The sequence below is a fragment of the Drosophila novamexicana genome, unplaced genomic scaffold (genome assembly GCF_003285875.2).
Source record: "Drosophila novamexicana strain 15010-1031.04,08,12 unplaced genomic scaffold, DnovRS2.1 tig00001783-arrow-arrow-pilon, whole genome shotgun sequence".
In the NCBI taxonomy this organism is placed as follows: Eukaryota; Metazoa; Arthropoda; class Insecta; order Diptera; family Drosophilidae; genus Drosophila; species Drosophila novamexicana.
The window spans coordinates 67890-87301 of record NW_020824891.1 but is presented as its reverse complement, the minus strand read 5'-3'; the positions used below and the strand labels follow the sequence as shown (position 1 = coordinate 87301).

The 19412-nt window shown below is 43.7% G+C and overlaps 1 protein-coding gene and 1 long non-coding RNA gene across 3 annotated transcripts in view; one reads left to right on the top strand and one right to left on the bottom strand.

Annotated features, from left to right (window-relative positions):
* LOC115768436 (peptide transporter family 1) overlaps nt 1-10486 on the top strand; it is a 52511-nt gene extending 42025 nt beyond the window's left edge. Inside the window, exons 7-8 of one of the 2 annotated variants that reach the window (XR_004018558.1) lie at nt 9649-9931; nt 10178-10486. The gene's annotated coding sequence lies outside the window, so the exon portion shown is untranslated. Of the gene's footprint in view, nt 1-9648; nt 9934-10177 lie in introns of those variants that run through there. The other variant, XM_030712996.1, reaches the window with a different exon arrangement.
* Nucleotides 1-19412, bottom strand: part of LOC115768441 — a 63739-nt gene that overhangs the window by 4825 nt on the left and 39502 nt on the right. The gene's annotated exons all lie outside the window — the stretch shown is intronic.

Here is a 19412-nt window from a genome sequence, read left to right as displayed (position 1 = left end):
CAATACACACAAGCACACACACACACACACACACACATGCATATATATATATATATATATGGCGCATTTGATCCTCGCAGGATGCCATGTCATGTTTTCATTATGCTCATGTGTCTAAACAATTATCCTGCAGGCATAATTATGTCTGACGTTTATAAGCCTTGACACTTTCGGTTTTCGGTAACATGTCTAGCACACACACACACACACACACACACACACTCGCACACACACTCGCACACACTCGCTAAATGAGCAAAAATTAATTATGTTTGTTGCGAGCAAACTAGTTAAATAAATATATACAATTTATATATATATATAAATATATTATATTGAATACTCGGCCACGCCCCCTTTTGAGGCCTTCAGTTGAAAAATTGCGGGGCCTGGCCTGGGCCAAAAGTTATTTTGGCGTAAAATTGAAAAATTCTTTGGGTCGAAGGAATTAAGCGCAAGCTGATTCTTAATGTGTTTGCCCTAAACTAGGGTATACTCGTCCGCACAACGCGTATGTAACACATGTGAATAAATAGACATATATTTGATTCTTGAAGCCGACAAATCGACTTTAGTTCAATCAAACTCATGTCAAGCACATTTTCACAAAACATTCGGAAACTGAGTCCAAACATTTGCAAATTTTCCGCTCAATTTCCACACTTGAGGGTGGAATTTCGCAAATCTTTGAAACACTTATTCATCAGGTCATTGAAAACCAAATTTGAGGCCAATCGGACGAACTTTAAGACTTGGCTCTAATTGGCTTCGAATTGCATTTTTCACAGAGAATTGTGGAAAACCATAAAATAGCGCACAAAACAATTTGAACGTGAATTCAAATCCGAAAGTTCAATAGCAAATTTTTGTTCAACCAGGAGGATCAAAGATCTTTGACTATGAGTACGAGTTCGTTCGCATGTTAAACCAAAAAGTTGCACACAAAGTTTTTCCACACTTGCGGCTGGAACTTACCAAAACCGCGTCTTAGCGTCCAGTCAGTCAGTCAATCAATCAGTCAGTCAATCAATCAGTCAGTCAGTCAGAGATAACGCAGATCGGCCTACTATAACCTGTGTTAGTCAGACGTTTTGATAGTTGCTTTAGGTTAGGGCATCGAATGTGCAGCTAAATGTGTTTAAAGGTCCTTTGACGTCTGCAGCTGGCTCTGGTCCTGGCACGACTGTCGCCGGCTGCTGCTGTCCGTCGTCCTGCGTTCTCCTGTGCTGTGCTCCTGTTTACCGTTATTTTATTATGCAAGAAACAAAAGTTTCATTTGTTTGTAACGCTTCTCGTTCAGCGGGAACCATCAATCATTCGCCGTGTTGTGCGACGTCTTTTCAGCACGACAAACAGCGCCAAGAAAGTGAACGAGTGAGAGAGACAGGGAGAGAGAGACAGAGAGAGAGGGAGAGAAGGAGAGATTGGGATTGTGTGTGAAAAAAAAAAGTTTCATTTTCACTCTAAACAAATTGCATGCCACAGAAGTTGTTGGCGAGAGGTGAAGGGGTACGAGGGGTACTAGAGAGAGAGTGGACGGAAAGGGGGGGTGGATGGGGGGGGGGGGGGCACTGTTGGGGGTAAGTGAAGTGCTTGCCACGTGCCACGTGCTGCGTTTTGTGCTTCACGTCAGCCGTCGCATTCCTTTAATCTGCTGCTGCTTCTTCTTCTTCTTCTTGCTGCTTCTTCTTCTTCTTCTCCTGCTGCTGTCGCAAATAGTTTTCGTTGAATATGTTTCAACTCTTTGTTGACTTTTCATCACGTTCCCAACATTGTCGCCAGCCTTGGCTAGAGGTAAAGACTTGATCTAGAGTCAACTTTAATCAAGAACTTAAACAGATCCAAAACTATTCTATGGCAATAACAACAACAGTTTCTTCAAAACAAGAAATAAAACAAAACATTTATTTAGCTATTGGTTTTGGAGCTCTTATGGAAATTGATTTCAAAGGTCTTGTTAGTTTTGCACAAGTCTGGCAACGCCACACTGTTAAGTTAGCGACAGACAATTGTTAATGTTCCTGCCAAAGTTCATGTTAGTTTTGCCAGCTACTTTACGGTTTTTTTTTCATTTTTTAAACTATATTAGAGAATTTAACACAAGTCTGGCAACGCCAAGTTGTCAAGTCGGATAGCTAAATGTTTGAAATGCTCATGTTCTTGTCAAAGTGCATGTTAGGTTTACCAGTTACTTTTATTATTCAAAAGCTGTTCGAAAATGTTGCACAAGTCTGGCAACGCTGCGCCGTTAAGTCGTTAAGTCATTTGAAATGTTATTAAAAGTGATAAATGATTGTTTATTACATTCCGTGCGCTAGTTGACGTTGCCAAAGGTGCCATGGATAACCAGGTGGCAGCACTGTTGACAGCTTGATAAGCTAAGAGTTATGTTTTGGCAGGCAGTTTAACAAGAAGGCAACAAGGCACCTGACAGCAGGTTAAACTGCTTGTCAACTGGGATGTTTAAGTACCCTCATGGCCTTTTTAATAGCTAAAAATGTAGCCTTTTAGCTGGCACAAATGTGACTTGTGTGCTTGAAAATTGGAACTCGTTTTTCGCCCAGCTCAACGAGTCAAAAAAAAAAAGCAAAAACCCGAACGCAATCGACTTGGTTATTAAGTTGTACAAAATGAATGCTAGCCTGACAAGATCTAGCTAAGATCTGCGGCTAATCGCCAAAAATATAAGGCTTATATATGAACTAAGTATGAATCCACTCGTTTCGCGTTCGCGTGAATTCACTTTTGTTCGGTTAAACGCATTCACCTCGCCAACATTTGACCTTCAAAGCTGCTTGAGCTCTGGCAACTGCTGCTTTGAAGGGTTTAGCCATTTATTTTGCAACTAATAGCAGACATGAACCCCCCCCCCCCCCCCCATAACCCCGTTTGCCCCACCCCATGCCATCCCCCTCTCCCCCCTACTCCATCAGGCCGCACAGCTCGAGTCGAGTAGTCATGCAACTGAAATTTATAGAGGCACATTAAACTTTTAAATGATAAATTGCTGAATATAATTTACGTGAAGCTTTCCGCTGACACGCCCCCCCCCCCCCCCTTCCAAGCACGCCCCTTTCGCTGTATAGGCAACCAAATGAGTGAGAGGGGGGGGGGGGGGGGGATTGGGTTTTCGGGGTTAAGGGGCAGCGCTGCGGGTGGCAGTCAAGTTAATAACTCTTTCGTCTGCCGCTGCCTTTTGGGGCGTGTGTGTGTGTGTGTGTGTGTGTGTGTGTGTGTGTGTGTGTGTGTGTGTGTGTGTGTGTGTGTGTGTGTGGCTTGCCTTTGTTGTTAGTGCCTCGCTTAACTGTTTAATATGCACGCAATGTCGGCGTAAATGTTTGTTGATTAGTGTGTCCCGAGTTCTTAGTTTTTAGTGGCTTTCGATGCCAAACAAAACTCACGGCTAGCGATGGGTGCGTGACACGACGTGACGAGCTCTCAATTAAACTCAAGTATTCAAAAAGTTAGCTAAAGCTAAAGCTAGATTTCGATCTAAGATTTACCGATATGAACAAGCGAGCTGTATTGAATGATCTTTTGATTGAAAAGTTAAATATCGAAACAAGGCGCTTCGTATTTTACTTATTCTTGAACTGCAGAACTGTATTTTGCAGAACTACAAATAAAGTTGTCGTAGGTCTAAATTACAAATAAAACTATTTTAAAAAAATATATCAACACAATTTAATTTTTTTTGGCTTTATAAACATGGCTTCAGTTAAGTAGAAACCAGTTAGTTGAACAGAAACCCTGAGCGACAATTTCTTTCTGGCCTTGCCTTGGTTAAAAGTCGTGCGTGTTCGTGTCACGCTACACGCACATCTCTGATGCTCACGACTGACGAGTAACAATTGACGAATGTGTCCCGTTTGACAGCGAGCAGCGAATGCCGCTGCGTTTGGCGTTAAGTGGAGACCCGATGGGCGGGGGCAGGGGCAGGGGTGTGTGTGGTGGGGAGGGGGGGTTGCTTGGGTTGCTGTCTAGCTGGCAAGCACCACTTCACATTTATGCCCATTGACAGCACGCTAACGGCATATAAATTGACAGGCAAGCGGCAAAAGTCCTTGTTGCTGTTCCTCATCCTGTTTGAGTTCCTGTTCTCTCGCAGTATTACATCTATTATTGCCAGCCTTTCGCAATTGCCGTCTCGCTCTCACCTATTATACTTCAAAGCTTCGTATATTGTGTATGTGTGCGTTTCGCTCTTATATACCCTGTGGAGGGAGTTTGTTGTACGACAGCTATGATAGACGTAATGGGCATGTTTGTAACAGGCATGAGAATACAACTCTGTGCTGTCAAATTTTACGCTCCTTCCAGTAATTAGATGTTCCATTAATAGCTTCAAATATCTAAAGTTTTCAATTCATACCTTGCAAATATCCCTATAGCTACAAATTATGTGCAGGGCATCTTGTAGTCGGGCACGCCGTTAAGTTCCATTCGTATTTGTTTTGTTTTTGTGCGTTGTGCTTGTCGGCATATCCTTTTGTTGTTGTTTTTTTTTCTGCATTTTCATTTTCAATTACAAATGACACAAGTGCCTCACGCTCCAGTTTCCCCATCCTGAACCGCATTCGCATCCGCATCCGCATCCGCATTTGCAAAGCCAGGCTCAAGTGTGTCTCTGTGTGCTGGTGTGGTTATCATAACAACGAGTACCGCAATTTGTTGCTTTAAAGAGGCAACAATAACGGCAACAACAACCGTTACAATTTAACACATATGCTTTAACGTTATTTCAATTGTTTGTTCTCGTTGTTGTTTTACTCGTCGTCATCCACTCGTTGTTGTGTTAAGTGAACTGTTCACGAGCGAGTTTTTATATAAAATATCACAAAGGTACTTTAAAGTAAAGTTAAGTAATTGTATAATTACTCGTTCTTTTCATTTTTAAACGAGCGATTTTAATGAGAGTCACCAAAATCGAATGATTATAGGCTGGCAATTAAGATTCTCTCGCTGTTTTGCTTAGCTGCGGTACTCGTTGGTTTCTTACTCGTTGTTATCTACTTGTTTTGTGTGCAACTCTCGGCGAGGACTGTTCCACGTTAGGCCCAGGTGTTTCGAAGGATATTTCTTTGAAAAGTAACTCTTACGAGCATCTAGCTAATTGATGTGGTCTTTGGCTATTTTCCGCTAAATGTAGATGTCGATAAGCACACAGGAGGGCCAGCGCAATGTGGGCGAGCGCTAACTGAGAGCTTAACGATATTTGCGATAAGCGTAACAAAACTTCAGCCAAAAGCTCGACGGCCACAAGCTGAAAGTCGATTATAGAAAACTTGTAATATAATTTTCGTTAGCCAAAACCAAATGGAACGCGGCTGTAAGGGCGCGGGGCGGCAACGAGTGGCCGGGGAGGGCAGCTAGCGAGCAGTGGGAGGAAGATGCCAGCGAAGATGCAGCAAGTGAAGAGAACTTGCTGAAAAGTGAAAACAAAAAAATTAAATTTCAACAAGCACTCGCTTGTGGGCAGGGTTGGGATTGGAAACTGTTTCACTAAGCAACCGCAACGTAAAAGGGTAACGTCGAAGAGTGGCGCGCGGGGGCGGGGGCGGGGGTGGGGTAGGGGAAGGTTACTGTAAAAATTGTGTTAATATTTGAAGGCGAAGCAACGAGCAGAAACTTGCAAGAGAAGCCTCAAAGCTGAGAACTAACTGTAAGGCTGATACGAAGCTGGTTGGCCGGAGGAAGGGCGGGGGGTTGCGCAGTGTGGCTGAAGCGGGTTGAGCGGGGGTGCGGGGCAATGCGCGCGAACCAATCGAAATTGCGAGCCGACGCATTTGGCAGATTTAAGGCGCAGTTGTGCAGCAGCAGGAGCAGGAGCAGCAGCCGAATTTACCGCAACCAGTCGAAAAAGAGTATTAAAAGTGCCCAAATTAGCTGTTTAAGTTGAAGCGATGCGAATCCCTATTAGTTAAATAAGTGTATTATCTATTCGAGCAGCTTGGCAAATCAAATAGACTCGAAGCAGCGCCTAGCCAAAGGCATAAAAGTATCGTTACCGTTATGCTGTTGATGGCACTATCGATTTATCGTATATTCGATAGCGATTAGCGATAGTCGATGGTGTTATTTCTATGCTACAGTACAGTTACAACTCTGACAGTTATCGATAGTTCAGCATTATCGATAGCATCGTCTGTAGTCAGTATGTATGTATGTGAACAAACTAAGCACTTTGAATCATATCAAAGAACTTAAATTGATTGAACTGTAAATCTAACAAGTAAATGTGTGCTAGTCGGGATGCCCGACTAGGATATACCCTGTACCTTCAAGGTTACATCGACTCGGCTTTTGCTGCTGATCTAGAATCTCCTCGGAGAAGTCACCTTCTATGCGATGCACGTGTCATGAGTTAACTGTGATACCCTTCAATGAGGGTATAAAAAGATGGCAACAAGCACTCCAGCCAGTCGGAGCGCACTCGCCTAGACGCTTACCAGAAATAACGAAATCTGAACTTCCTTAAGAGCTATGACTTAAATAGAGCACAGTCAGCCAATTCTGTTAACTACTTGATTAAGCAGTCGAGTCAAACAGGCAGCTTCATTATCAACATCTCTCTCAAGCACACACACACACACACAGACACTCGCATAATTTTCAATTTGATTTCAATTCACAAGCGCCTTGTCAAGGCCTAGAGTCGCAGCCCTACCACCCTCGCACCCTCCCACCATGCCAGCCTCTCAGCGTGCCTGTACCCGCAACTCCAGCATCATCATAATGATGATCAGCTTGTCAAATGATTTCATCATGGCGTTCCACGTCATTGTCATTGTCATCATCATGCATCGCTGACATACATATATATATATATATATATTTATATACATATATATACAGGAACAGAAATCCGGCGTACGTGATTTTTAGCCTTAATGCCAAAATTTCTTTTTGTCCCCCGCCCGTGTACCCTGTAAGCAATGTGTTGTCGCTTAGGCGGTAGCTTGGGCTCTGGCCGCTATGAGGCAAAAAGTCTAGACAGTATTTTTTTTATTAATTTTCCGTAGTTTTATAAATCTGTATTTAAAGGCGTGCTCTTTAGCTTGAGCTAACTGTAGCTGCACTTACAGGGTACAACAGCTAGTCGAGCAATTTGGCGACTTTCTTGAGCTTTTTTTTTTGACAATTTGGCACCCCTTGCAATCACATAGCCAACCTTCGGCTTTCTTCTATTTGGCGCTCATTTCACTTTGTATTTTCATGCTTTTTCCCACTCTGCCCTATTTGATTCGTTTGGCGTACCCTTCTCCGCGCTTCTCATCGTTGACACTGAGCAGTTGACTGACTGAGTGGCCCAGCTCCTAATCCATTTCCGTCAGCCCACCCCCCTGGCCCCCTGGCCCCCTGCGCCAGTGCTTTGGCTTATCGTGCAAAGTTTTTAAGTTTCGTGTCGTGTTTGGCATACGTAATAGAAAATTTCCCACCCGTCTTTCCCGGACTATTCTATTTGCAGATTTTCAAATTTCTATTTTCCAGTTGCTTTTGTTGCCAGCCGTTCATCAGCCGAACGTGTACGTCATCATTTGGCAAGTTAAAGTCCGCCAAATCCTTTAGCAGCGAACTCTTGTGTTATTTTTCCGCCCTGTCCCTCTTCAGGATGTTGCAGCGGGCGCTTCGAACTGTGAAAGGATAACGTTTTCGGCAGTCAACTAAAGTTGCTCCATTAACAGATTAAAGACAGCTCCAAATAGTTATTTCATGAAGGATTTCACTTGTTTTTTTTTTAGCTAAATATTGTCTGTGCGCAAAGCTCGCATCGATTCGCAACTAATCGATGTTTTATCGATAGAATTTGCACAACTCGTGCCTATCGTTTGTTAAGCAACGCAGGGCAGCTATTGTAAATGTATCGATACGCTGTCTTGCTTTCGATTTCGTATAATCAACGCTGTGTTTTTGTAAAGTTTACCTCAAAGTCGACAATTGTTCCTGCCTCTCAGTCTGTGTGCGAGACTCCTCGTTGGCAGCCTGTCTTTTTTCTTACAATTATTTTGTACTTCATTTGAATAGTTTTTATTTACACTTTTTCTATACATATCTTTTTTACACGTTCTTATACTTTTTTCTATATATTTTTGCACGTTTTTTAGACTTGGTCTTTTCCACTTTTTTTCTAGTGTGTGTGTGTGTTTGTGTGTGTGTATTGTCGCCCAATATATGGGAAATCTATCTTAATGCGAGTTACTTTTATTTACGCGTCGTCAAAGAGTTCTAGTTAAAGAAGACACTGCCAGAGGTTTTACTTAACAATTTCTCTAATCTATTCGGTTTTTTTTCTTGGTTCTGAATGCTTGACTTTTATTAATGTGCCAGGATTAACTATACCAAATGCCTGATGCTTCGATCCTTCTTTGATTGAGCGGAATATTTGCATGCCCATCTTTGGGCTAGTTTATATCCAGCTGGAATCTGGCTGCACCGAAAACTATGCTTATTTTATTTTCTTTGGAAAAGTGCTTGCCTGTATTATTATAATATTCGCTTCTGACTCGTAACCTTCTGCTACTACTGCTATCACTATTGCCTTTTAATTTATGTGTATATTTTGCATCCATTCTCAGCCGCATTCCGAGTGAGCTCTGAAAACATTTCATACATTTGGTTTATTAATTTCTTGTTGTTTTTATTAACTGGCGTGGATCTTGAGGATTTGTGTGATAAAAGAGGTCCTCGCTGAACGAATTTTATGTTCGATATTTTCCGCTTCTTCTTGACATTTGATATACTTTTTTGCACTATTTCGCAGCCTTTTACCTTTGGGTTTCATTAATGTTTTACGTCCTCGCCTTTTAGTCTTTTCTAGGGGGAAAATCGAATAACTTTCTTTCTTTTTAGCTAATGCTATATCTAATTTGGGGCTTGACCAGCTGCTGTTATTCGCCTGGTTACAAAATAGTTTCCCAATTTTCTCTGAATATCCTCTCATGACTTCTAGCCCAATTCTATTGCTACTCTTTTTAAAAACATCGGCAGACATTTTTCATTCTAATCGTCGACTAAGTATTTCTTTAATAACAAATAAGTTTCTGTCTTGATTCGTATTTCGATTACTTTGATTATTATATATCGACTTGACCCAAACATTCTTTTTTTTGCGTATAATAAATGAAATATTTCTCTGAGCTCGTGCTCAAAGTATTCAAGGTCTACGTCCTCGCCTTTTAGTCCTGTCCAAGTGGGAATTATATATATATATTTTTTTGCCCTTTTCCTCATATCTAATACCAGAAATGAATCATGATTTTCTTTTTCGTAGAGTTTTTATGGCGTCAAATTGTTTATACCTTTGTAACTTTTGTTTGAATGCGTGTTTGTGTGTATTTTAGTGCTGTACAGTGCTGTACAACACAGTGTTGTGCAACGAAATTTCACTCATTATTTCAACAACTATGAAATTCATTCGTCTTTTAACTTTCTGCTACGAATTCTATCACTATCGCCCTGTAAAAGTAAATTCGCATCAAAGTTGTATCCAAATAAAATATAACTAAAACTTATTCTTGGAAATGACATATTTGTCAGATTGCTTGCTTTGGGTTTTACTCATAAATAGCCTACGTTCTCACATTTTTTTACTCTTGTCTTGGGGCGAATCAAAAAACGAATGTTCTAATCTTCTTTTAATCTATTTAGGTATGCCCATGACTTCTAAGCTTCTGCTTCTGGCACCTGGAATCGGCACCTTTTCAGTAGCAGTCGTGTTGGAAACTAGGCAGTGCGACAGATCCTGAGATGCATTGGTTCATATCACTAATCCATAAACATAATACAACTTTGCAACCCTTAAATCTAACATACATATTTGATCTATAAACTACTTTTGTAAATAAAACATAAAATATTCACTTCGCACTCAGGCAATTGTTGTACTGCTTGCGTTAAAGCCACAGCAAATAGCAGGCTATATAAATGGCAGGTATGCATAAGATAAAGTATTCCCGATCTATGAATAGCCAAGGGCTTTGCCCTTAAACAGCGAGTTACGGGCATGCTTGTCGATTTGTTATCTTTATCGATGACAATTACGATAACTTCGTGCACTAGGCTGGATTACGTGCAAGACAACAAGTCTCTAGCTATTGTTGTCTCTGAATTCATAACTTGGCCTTGGAACGAGAATGTGTGTATGTGGGGCTACTAAAATAATGATATTATTTTTAAGCATCTCTGCATCGGGCTGAAAGTGAAGTCTTCAATTGTTCTTATGTGAATTTGGACAAACAACAACATAGTCGGAATTCGTGCGTAAAGTCAAGCGAGTGAGGACTTCTGGAATGGCCCATCCACCTGATAGATGGCTAAGAGGGTTGCCGAGTCAACAAGCGAGTTGCCAGCACATCTGTGGGCAATGCTCAGCTTTAAGCGGCTTACAAACACAGCAACAACAGCAACAACAACAACAACAACAACAACGACGACGACGAGCACAAATCAATGTAATCAACATGAAATCAATCGATTTACGCTCTTAGGCTCATAAACTCGCTCACAGAAAATCAAAGTAAATAAAAAAAAAACACACACACAAAAAACAATTGAAAAATGCCTTTGTTTGGCAACAAGGGCGAGGGGTAGAAAGGGTGGGAAGGGGGGTCGAACGCAACCAGTTTCCATGTCGCGCATGGGCGTGGCCAAAACTGGGCGGGTAAGTTGAAAATGCTAATAAAAAAATTCCAACATCAATCTGTGGAATTTGTGTTGAACATATGCGCCAATAATGTCGTTCCCCCCTAGCCCCAAAACTGAAACACCCTCCCCCCTCCCTCCAGCTGCCACTCAGATGCCAATGTCCCAAGCCAAGCGCAGTGCAGAAGGGAGGGAGGGGGGCGGGTTGGCTGCGGGCAAGGGTAGCTCTCGATGAGGTCGATATGTTTGCTTAGCTGAATGTTGGTGATGATGTGTAAACATTTACATGACGTGTCCCAGTTTATTTTAACCTTTGATCCGGTCCGCAGTCGGCGTCGACGTCGACGTCAGCACCTGCCACAGCGTCGAAAGCTGAAGAAAAGATGACTTCAGGCCGAAATGCAAAAAAAATAAAGAAAAATATTTGCATTAAAAATGAATTGTTTGTGTAGGCCAGGACGACGACGTAAGACGACATGTGGCTGCGGCACAAAATGAAAGCGAAGCAGTAGCAGGCGCCCGAGCAGGCACAAGGGCAGGCGCCCGAGCAGGGACAGGGGCAGGCGCCCGAGCAGGGACAGGGGCAGGCGCCCGAGCAGGGACAGGGGCAGGCGCCCGAGCAGGGACAGGGGCAGGCGCCCGAGCAGGGATTGAAGCTGGGCTTGAGCTCATCAGGGATGCGACTTTAATGTCTGCATGCATAAACAAACACGATACACCTTAAGATACAAGCACACACACACACACACACACACACACACACACACACACACACACACACACACACACACACACACACACACACACACACACACACACACACACACACACACACACACACACACACACACACACACACACACACCACACACACACACACACACACACACACACACACACACACACACACACACACACACACACACACACACACACACACACACACACACACACACACACACACACACACACACACACACACACACACACACACACACACACACACACACACACACACACACACACACACACACACACACACACACACACACCACACACACACACACACACACACACACACACACACACACACACACACACACACACACACACACACACACACACACACACACACACACACACACACACACACACACACACACACACACACACACACACACACACACACACACACACACACACACACACACACACACACACACACACACACACACACACACACACACACACACACACACACACACACACACACACACACACACACACACACACACACACACACACACACACACACACACACACACACACACACACACACACACACACACACACACACACACACACACACACACACACACACACACACACACACACACACACACACACACACACACACACACACACACACACACACACACACACACACACACACACACACACACACACACACACACACACACACACACACACACCACACACACACACACACACACACACACACACACACACACACACACACACACACACACACACACACACACACACACACACACACACACACACACACACACACACACACACACACACACACACACACACACACACACACACACACACACACACACACACACACACACACACACACACACACACACACACACACACACACACACACACACACACACACACACACACACACACACACACACACACACACACACACACACACACACACACACACACACACACACACACACACACACACACACACACACACACACACACACACACACACACACACACACACACACACACACACACACACACACACACACACACACACACACACACACACACACACACACACACACACACACACACACACACACACACACACACACACACACACACACACACACACACACACACACACACACACACACACACACACACACACACACACACCACACACACACACACACACACACACACACACACACACACACACACACACACACACACACGCACATACATACATACATACATATGTGTGTGTGTATGTGTGCGTATGTGTGCGTATGTGTGCGTATGTGTGTGTGTGTGTGTCTGTGGCAAATGTTGCACGAACAAACAAAACGTGCCAAAAATAGACGAACAACAATAAACACATTGCGTCGGCCCCGTCTTGACCCCGTCTTGACCTCGTCTTGGCCCCGTCTTGGCCCCGTCTTGGCTCCGTCTTGGCCCCGTCTTGACCTCGTCTTGTCTCCCCCGTCAACTGAGGGTCAAAGCAATTGGCTCTGGCCGCGAGACCCTCGCACCGACAACAACCACGACGAGGGTCCTTCATGAAGTTGGCTGCCAGCGATCGACAAATTTAATATAAAGCCAAACAGGGGACTAACTATATAGTCTCTCTCTGTCTCTCTCTCTCTCTCCCTCTCTCTCCTCTCTCTCTCTCTCCCTCTCTCTGCCTGCTGCAGGCATATGGAAGAACAGCTCGTGCCAAGAAATGCGTATTCGAGTTTCAAATATCTGGCCAGGTAATGTGGCTAGCTAAATATGTGAAAATGCATCTTATAGATTAACTAACATTCTGCTCTAACATGAAGATAAAGTTAGCTTTTACCATCATAACTTCGTCTGCATATCATAAAATGGAAAGAGCTCGAGTCGGGTGTGCTCGACTAGGGCATACCCTGAAGCTTCTTCTACTAACACAACTTTAATGTGATCAGCCAAAAGGTTTGCTGGAACCAGTCCTGGACTCAAATCAGACAAAAAAGGGAAGTTGAGGGTGTCTGGGTTGCCTGGGTTGGGGCAAAACTTGAAGGCGGGGCAGCGGATTTTGATGATGATCACATGGTAATCAGAGCGCGACATTTTGTTTTATTACTTGTTTATGACATTGGCATAACCTGGCCTGGGTCGGGGCAACATGTGGCTTTTGTTTTTGCACGGACAAAGGATATTTGTGCCTGCAACAAACGAGGCAAGTTTTACGAGCGCATAATCGAAAAACTTGCCGAGTCGTGGCCGAGTGGCAGATGGCCACCCGGCCCAAAATTGTCGCCAGCAACAACAACAACAACAACAACAGCAACAACAACAGCAACAACAAGTGCAAACATTTGTCATGTGGCAACCTGGGACCGACATCCTGATTTCTGCGGCCACCTTTCCGTCTCGTGTCCTTGTGCCTGTCCCTGCCCCTGTCCCTGACCCTGACCCTCTTCTTGTCATTGTCATTGTCCTTCGCCTGACTTTTGCTAATTGTGCGCAGCAGTTTTTGATTTCACATTTGGCTTTTATTGTCCCAGCCAAAAGGCGAAGCTGCCCATCTACATATGTATGCATATGTCGACTATGCTGAGAAGCAATCGAGGCTGTGGCCTCGGCTTGGTATTTGGGGTCTGTTAACGGCCTGGGCTGACATCAGCACTACGTTTTCACAAAGCTTGAGAAATGTCACATTTTCAAATTTCACATATTGATGTTCCATTGGCAAAAGTAGCGCTTCTTTAAATAAACAGCTGATCGAGCGAGTTGCTTTGATCTACATAAACGCCGTAGGGTCAAGTAACACGACCTCGAAGTAAGGGCCACATTTAATGCACACTTGGCACTTAAAATGTTAAAAAATGTGGGATTATATATGCATATGTCTGTCGCAACCGGTCAGATCGCATGACTATATCATTTAGCTGATATATAGAAAGAATCGATCGAAAAGTTAGTTCTTGTATCCATATCTAGACCAAACTCTTCATTTATTAGTTACACTATCCTGCTGTTATATGATCCAAATCTTATCGCACTCCTTTATATAGCTACATATATAGGAAGAATCGGTCGAAAAGTAGGCTCTTATATGGCAAATTTAGTTTGTTTTAGGAGATATTTTCATCAACATTAACATTTCTCGCTCTCTCTCTCTCTCTCTCTCTCTCTCTCTCTCTCTCTCTCTCTCCTCCTTCTCTCTCTATCTCTCCAGCTCGGCAACTCTCTTTATCTTTCTGTCTCCTCCTCTCTCTCTCTCTTTCTGCCTCTCTTTTTCCCTCTCCCCAAACTCCAGACTAATTAGCTGTTAAGACTTAAGTCGAATCGCTTGGGAGAGCTGCTAATTTGTTGGATTTCTCAAGTTGCGCCCCAAATTCTGTTGCAGCTTAAGACGCAAACATGCAACTTTATAAGCTCTGACAGTGGCTGTGGCAGGAGAGCGAGGGGTGAAGAGGGAGGGAGGGGGGGGGGGGGGATGTTGTTGCTGGGTTGCAGCTGATAAATCCCGCATCTCGGCTGTTGACACGCGCCGCAAAAAGTTGCTCGTCTCATATTTATCATATTTAATTAGTGCACAGTTGCAATGCGCTGCAAGTGCAACCAAATACCCCTAACCCCCTACCTCCCTACCTCCCTCCCTCCCACCGCCCCACTTCTCTCTGGCTGGCCCGCAAGTTTGTCAGAAGCAAATGCTTGCAACAGTCAAGAAGTAATATTCGAGCGAGACGTTTTTTTTTTTGGGACAAGTCAACAGGGTTGTCACATGTGCCACGCCCCCTCTTAACCAAGTCCCCCCGCCCCCCTCCTCTTAAACAGCCATGTGCCATGTGTGTGCGTGTGCGTGTTGTCAACAAATATTTGGCCCTAAATTGCAATATTAGTTAGATGAGTTATGAAAAGTTAAATATCGTCCAAAGAACGCACACAAACTACAACACAAATATATTTCTATTTATCATAGAGTATATAGAGTATATAGAGTATATATGTATATATATAGAGTACAAGTAAATGTGGGCGTGGCAAGGCTGACAACTTGCAAGTTTTTCCTTTTTCGTTGTCAGGCGCGCGTCCTGAGCTCAGTTTCAGCGTTTTCTGCTGACACACGTTTTGCCTTTTCCGATTTCGATTCGCTGATTGTCAGCTACCCGTCCTCCCTCTCCCGCCCTCCCCTCCCTCTACTCATAGGAAAAACAGTTAGCTAACAAATAATGTGACTTGTAGATACTCTATATTTATGTATATAGGTAGGCCTGGCAACTCTGCCAGCTGAAGTTATCGATAGGCCTGTTGCGGTCGATAAAATGTTAAATGTCTGTTAAGTAACAGTGAGGGTAACAGAATAGCAGGAGCATACGATAATAAGGCAGTTGGATTCGAGTTGGAGAACGAAAATACATCATTGAATTAATAAGTAAGCAAATTGATCAGGTTAAAGAAGTCAATATATCCAGATATTAAGCTTAAACTGGAAGACAGCGCGTTTCTTATAGCTCCACAAAATTGTCATAAATAGTACTTAAGTATTAGATTCAAGCGATGTCTGAATTGATTTCGAATTGATGTTGAAAAGAAGACAATATCGCTAAGAGTAACAAAAGTAAAAGTTGTGAGAAGTTAAGAAAAGCCAGCAGACTTTTCCCAACACATATTCATCAGATTTTATATCGATAATATATGCAGTTATAGTATAGATCAGCTGGAGGCAGAATAAAATAAAGCATAAAGAGAAGCAGGCACATTCAATTTTGATCAGCTGACTTCGCATTGGGATTTTGCTAAAAACACACGTGCTTGGATAAGGCTTATATGGACGGATTCTAGACGACTCGAAATTCAGTTGCCACAAGTTTCAGCTTGACAACTTCTGATTGAGCTCAGTTCAGATAGGCGCAAAGAGCTAAGTATATTAGCGTTACGTGGACCTCAGTTCATCTGGGTATTCCAACTATCCATAGCTAGCACTTTTATGAGCGAAACAGAGTAACCTTTTGCTAGGGCAAAGTTCAAGACGCCGCAAAGTATTCACAAGAAGCACAGGGCAGGGCAGGGCAGGGCAGACAGGTAGGTGGCAGGGGGGGGGGGGGGGGGATGGGGAGCTGGGGTAGCAAAGAGACTTTCGGCTATAAGTTAGTGCTCCCCAGATAGTAATTATCAGTAGATTGTCGGCCAAGCAAACAACTTTGACAAGTTTTGTAATCGGTTTTGCCTTTTTGATTTCATTTATTGTACATGACAGCGCTCGGAGGGGGAGAAAGGGGAAGTGGAGAGGGGGGAAAACCATTTGAAAGTTGTCATTTGACAATCAAAGTTTATGGCAAAAAAAAAAAAAAAACGGAACAGGACAGAAGAAAAGAAGCGTAACCAAATGAAGTTCGCAATAATAATTATGTGAAACGTACAAAGTTTGTACGAAAAGTAAGCTATTTGGGGCTGCAAACTTTAGTGTTAACAACACGCAAATTGAAGAAGTGCGAGAATGGAATACATTTCAATTCTGATAATGACAGAAACTCAAGTCCTTCTATCAGAATCTATGTATGTGTGCGTATGTGTGCGTATGTGTGCGTATGTGTGTGTGTGTGTGTCTGTGGCAAATGTTGCACGAACAAACAAAACGTGCCAAAAATAGACGAACAACAATAAACACATTGCGTCGGCCCCGTCTTGACCCCGTCTTGACCTCGTCTTGGCCCCGTCTTGGCCCCGTCTTGGCTCCGTCTTGGCCCCGTCTTGACCTCGTCTTGTCTCCCCCGTCAACTGAGGGTCAAAGCAATTGGCTCTGGCCGCGAGACCCTCGCACCGACAACAAACACGACGAGGGTCCTTCATGAAGTTGGCTGCCAGCGATCGACAAATTTAATATAAAGCCAAACAGGGGACTAACTATATAGTCTCTCTCTGTCTCTCTCTCTCTCCCTCTCTCTCCTCTCTCTCTCTCTCCCTCTCTCTGCCTGCTGCAGGCATATGGAAGAACAGCTCGTGCCAAGAAATGCGTATTCGAGTTTCAAATATCTGGCCAGGTAATGTGGCTAGCTAAATATGTGAAAATGCATCTTATAGATTAACTAACATTCTGCTCTAACATGAAGATAAAGTTAGCTTTTACCATCATAACTTCGTCTGCATATCATAAAATGGAAAGAGCTCGAGTCGGGTGTGCTCGACTAGGGCATACCCTGAAGCTTCTTCTACTAACACAACTTTAATGTGATCAGCCAAAAGGTTTGCTGGAACCAGTCCTGGACTCAAATCAGACAAAAAAGGGAAGTTGAGGGTGTCTGGGTTGCCTGGGTTGGGGCAAAACTTGAAGGCGGGGCAGCGGATTTTGATGATGATCACATGGTAATCAGAGCGCGACATTTTGTTTTATTACTTGTTTATGACATTGGCATAACCTGGCCTGGGTCGGGGCAACATGTGGCTTTTGTTTTTGCACGGACAAAGGATATTTGTGCCTGCAACAAACGAGGCAAGTTTTACGAGCGCATAATCGAAAAACTTGCCGAGTCGTGGCCGAGTGGCAGATGGCCACCCGGCCCAAAATTGTCGCCAGCAACAACAACAACAACAACAACAGCAACAACAACAGCAACAACAAGTGCAAACATTTGTCATGTGGCAACCTGGGACCGACATCCTGATTTCTGCGGCCACCTTTCCGTCTCGTGTCCTTGTGCCTGTCCCTGCCCCTGTCCCTGACCCTGACCCTCTTCTTGTCATTGTCATTGTCCTTCGCCTGACTTTTGCTAATTGTGCGCAGCAGTTTTTGATTTCACATTTGGCTTTTATTGTCCCAGCCAAAAGGCGAAGCTGCCCATCTACATATGTATGCATATGTCGACTATGCTGAGAAGCAATCGAGGCTGTGGCCTCGGCTTGGTATTTGGGGTCTGTTAACGGCCTGGGCTGACATCAGCACTACGTTTTCACAAAGCTTGAGAAATGTCACATTTTCAAATTTCACATATTGATGTTCCATTGGCAAAAGTAGCGCTTCTTTAAATAAACAGCTGATCGAGCGAGTTGCTTTGATCTACATAAACGCCGTAGGGTCAAGTAACACGACCTCGAAGTAAGGGCCACATTTAATGCACACTTGGCACTTAAAATGTTAAAAAATGTGGGATTATATATGCATATGTCTGTCGCAACCGGTCAGATCGCATGACTATATCATTTAGCTGATATATAGAAAGAATCGATCGAAAAGTTAGTTCTTGTATCCATATCTAGACCAAACTCTTCATTTATTAGTTACACTATCCTGCTGTTATATGATCCAAATCTTATCGCACTCCTTTATATAGCTACATATATAGGAAGAATCGGTCGAAAAGTAGGCTCTTATATGGCAAATTTAGTTTGTTTTAGGAGATATTTTCATCAACATTAACATTTCTCGCTCTCTCTCTCTCTCTCTCTCTCTCTCTCTCTCTCTCTCTCTCTCTCCTCCTTCTCTCTCTATCTCTCCAGCTCGGCAACTCTCTTTATCTTTCTGTCTCCTCCTCTCTCTCTCTCTTTCTGCCTCTCTTTTTCCCTCTCCCCAAACTCCAGACTAATTAGCTGTTAAGACTTAAGTCGAATCGCTTGGGAGAGCTGCTAATTTGTTGGATTTCTCAAGTTGCGCCCCAAATTCTGTTGCAGCTTAAGACGCAAACATGCAACTTTATAAGCTCTGACAGTGGCTGTGGCAGGAGAGCGAGGGGTGAAGAGGGAGGGAGGGGGGGGGGGGGGATGTTGTTGCTGGGTTGCAGCTGATAAATCCCGCATCTCGGCTGTTGACACGCGCCGCAAAAAGTTGCTCGTCTCATATTTATCATATTTAATTAGTGCACAGTTGCAATGCGCTGCAAGTGCAACCAAATACCCCTAACCCCCTACCTCCCTACCTCCCTCCCTCCCACCGACCCACTTCTCTCTGGCTGGCCCGCAAGTTTGTCAGAAGCAAATGCTTGCAACAGTCAAGA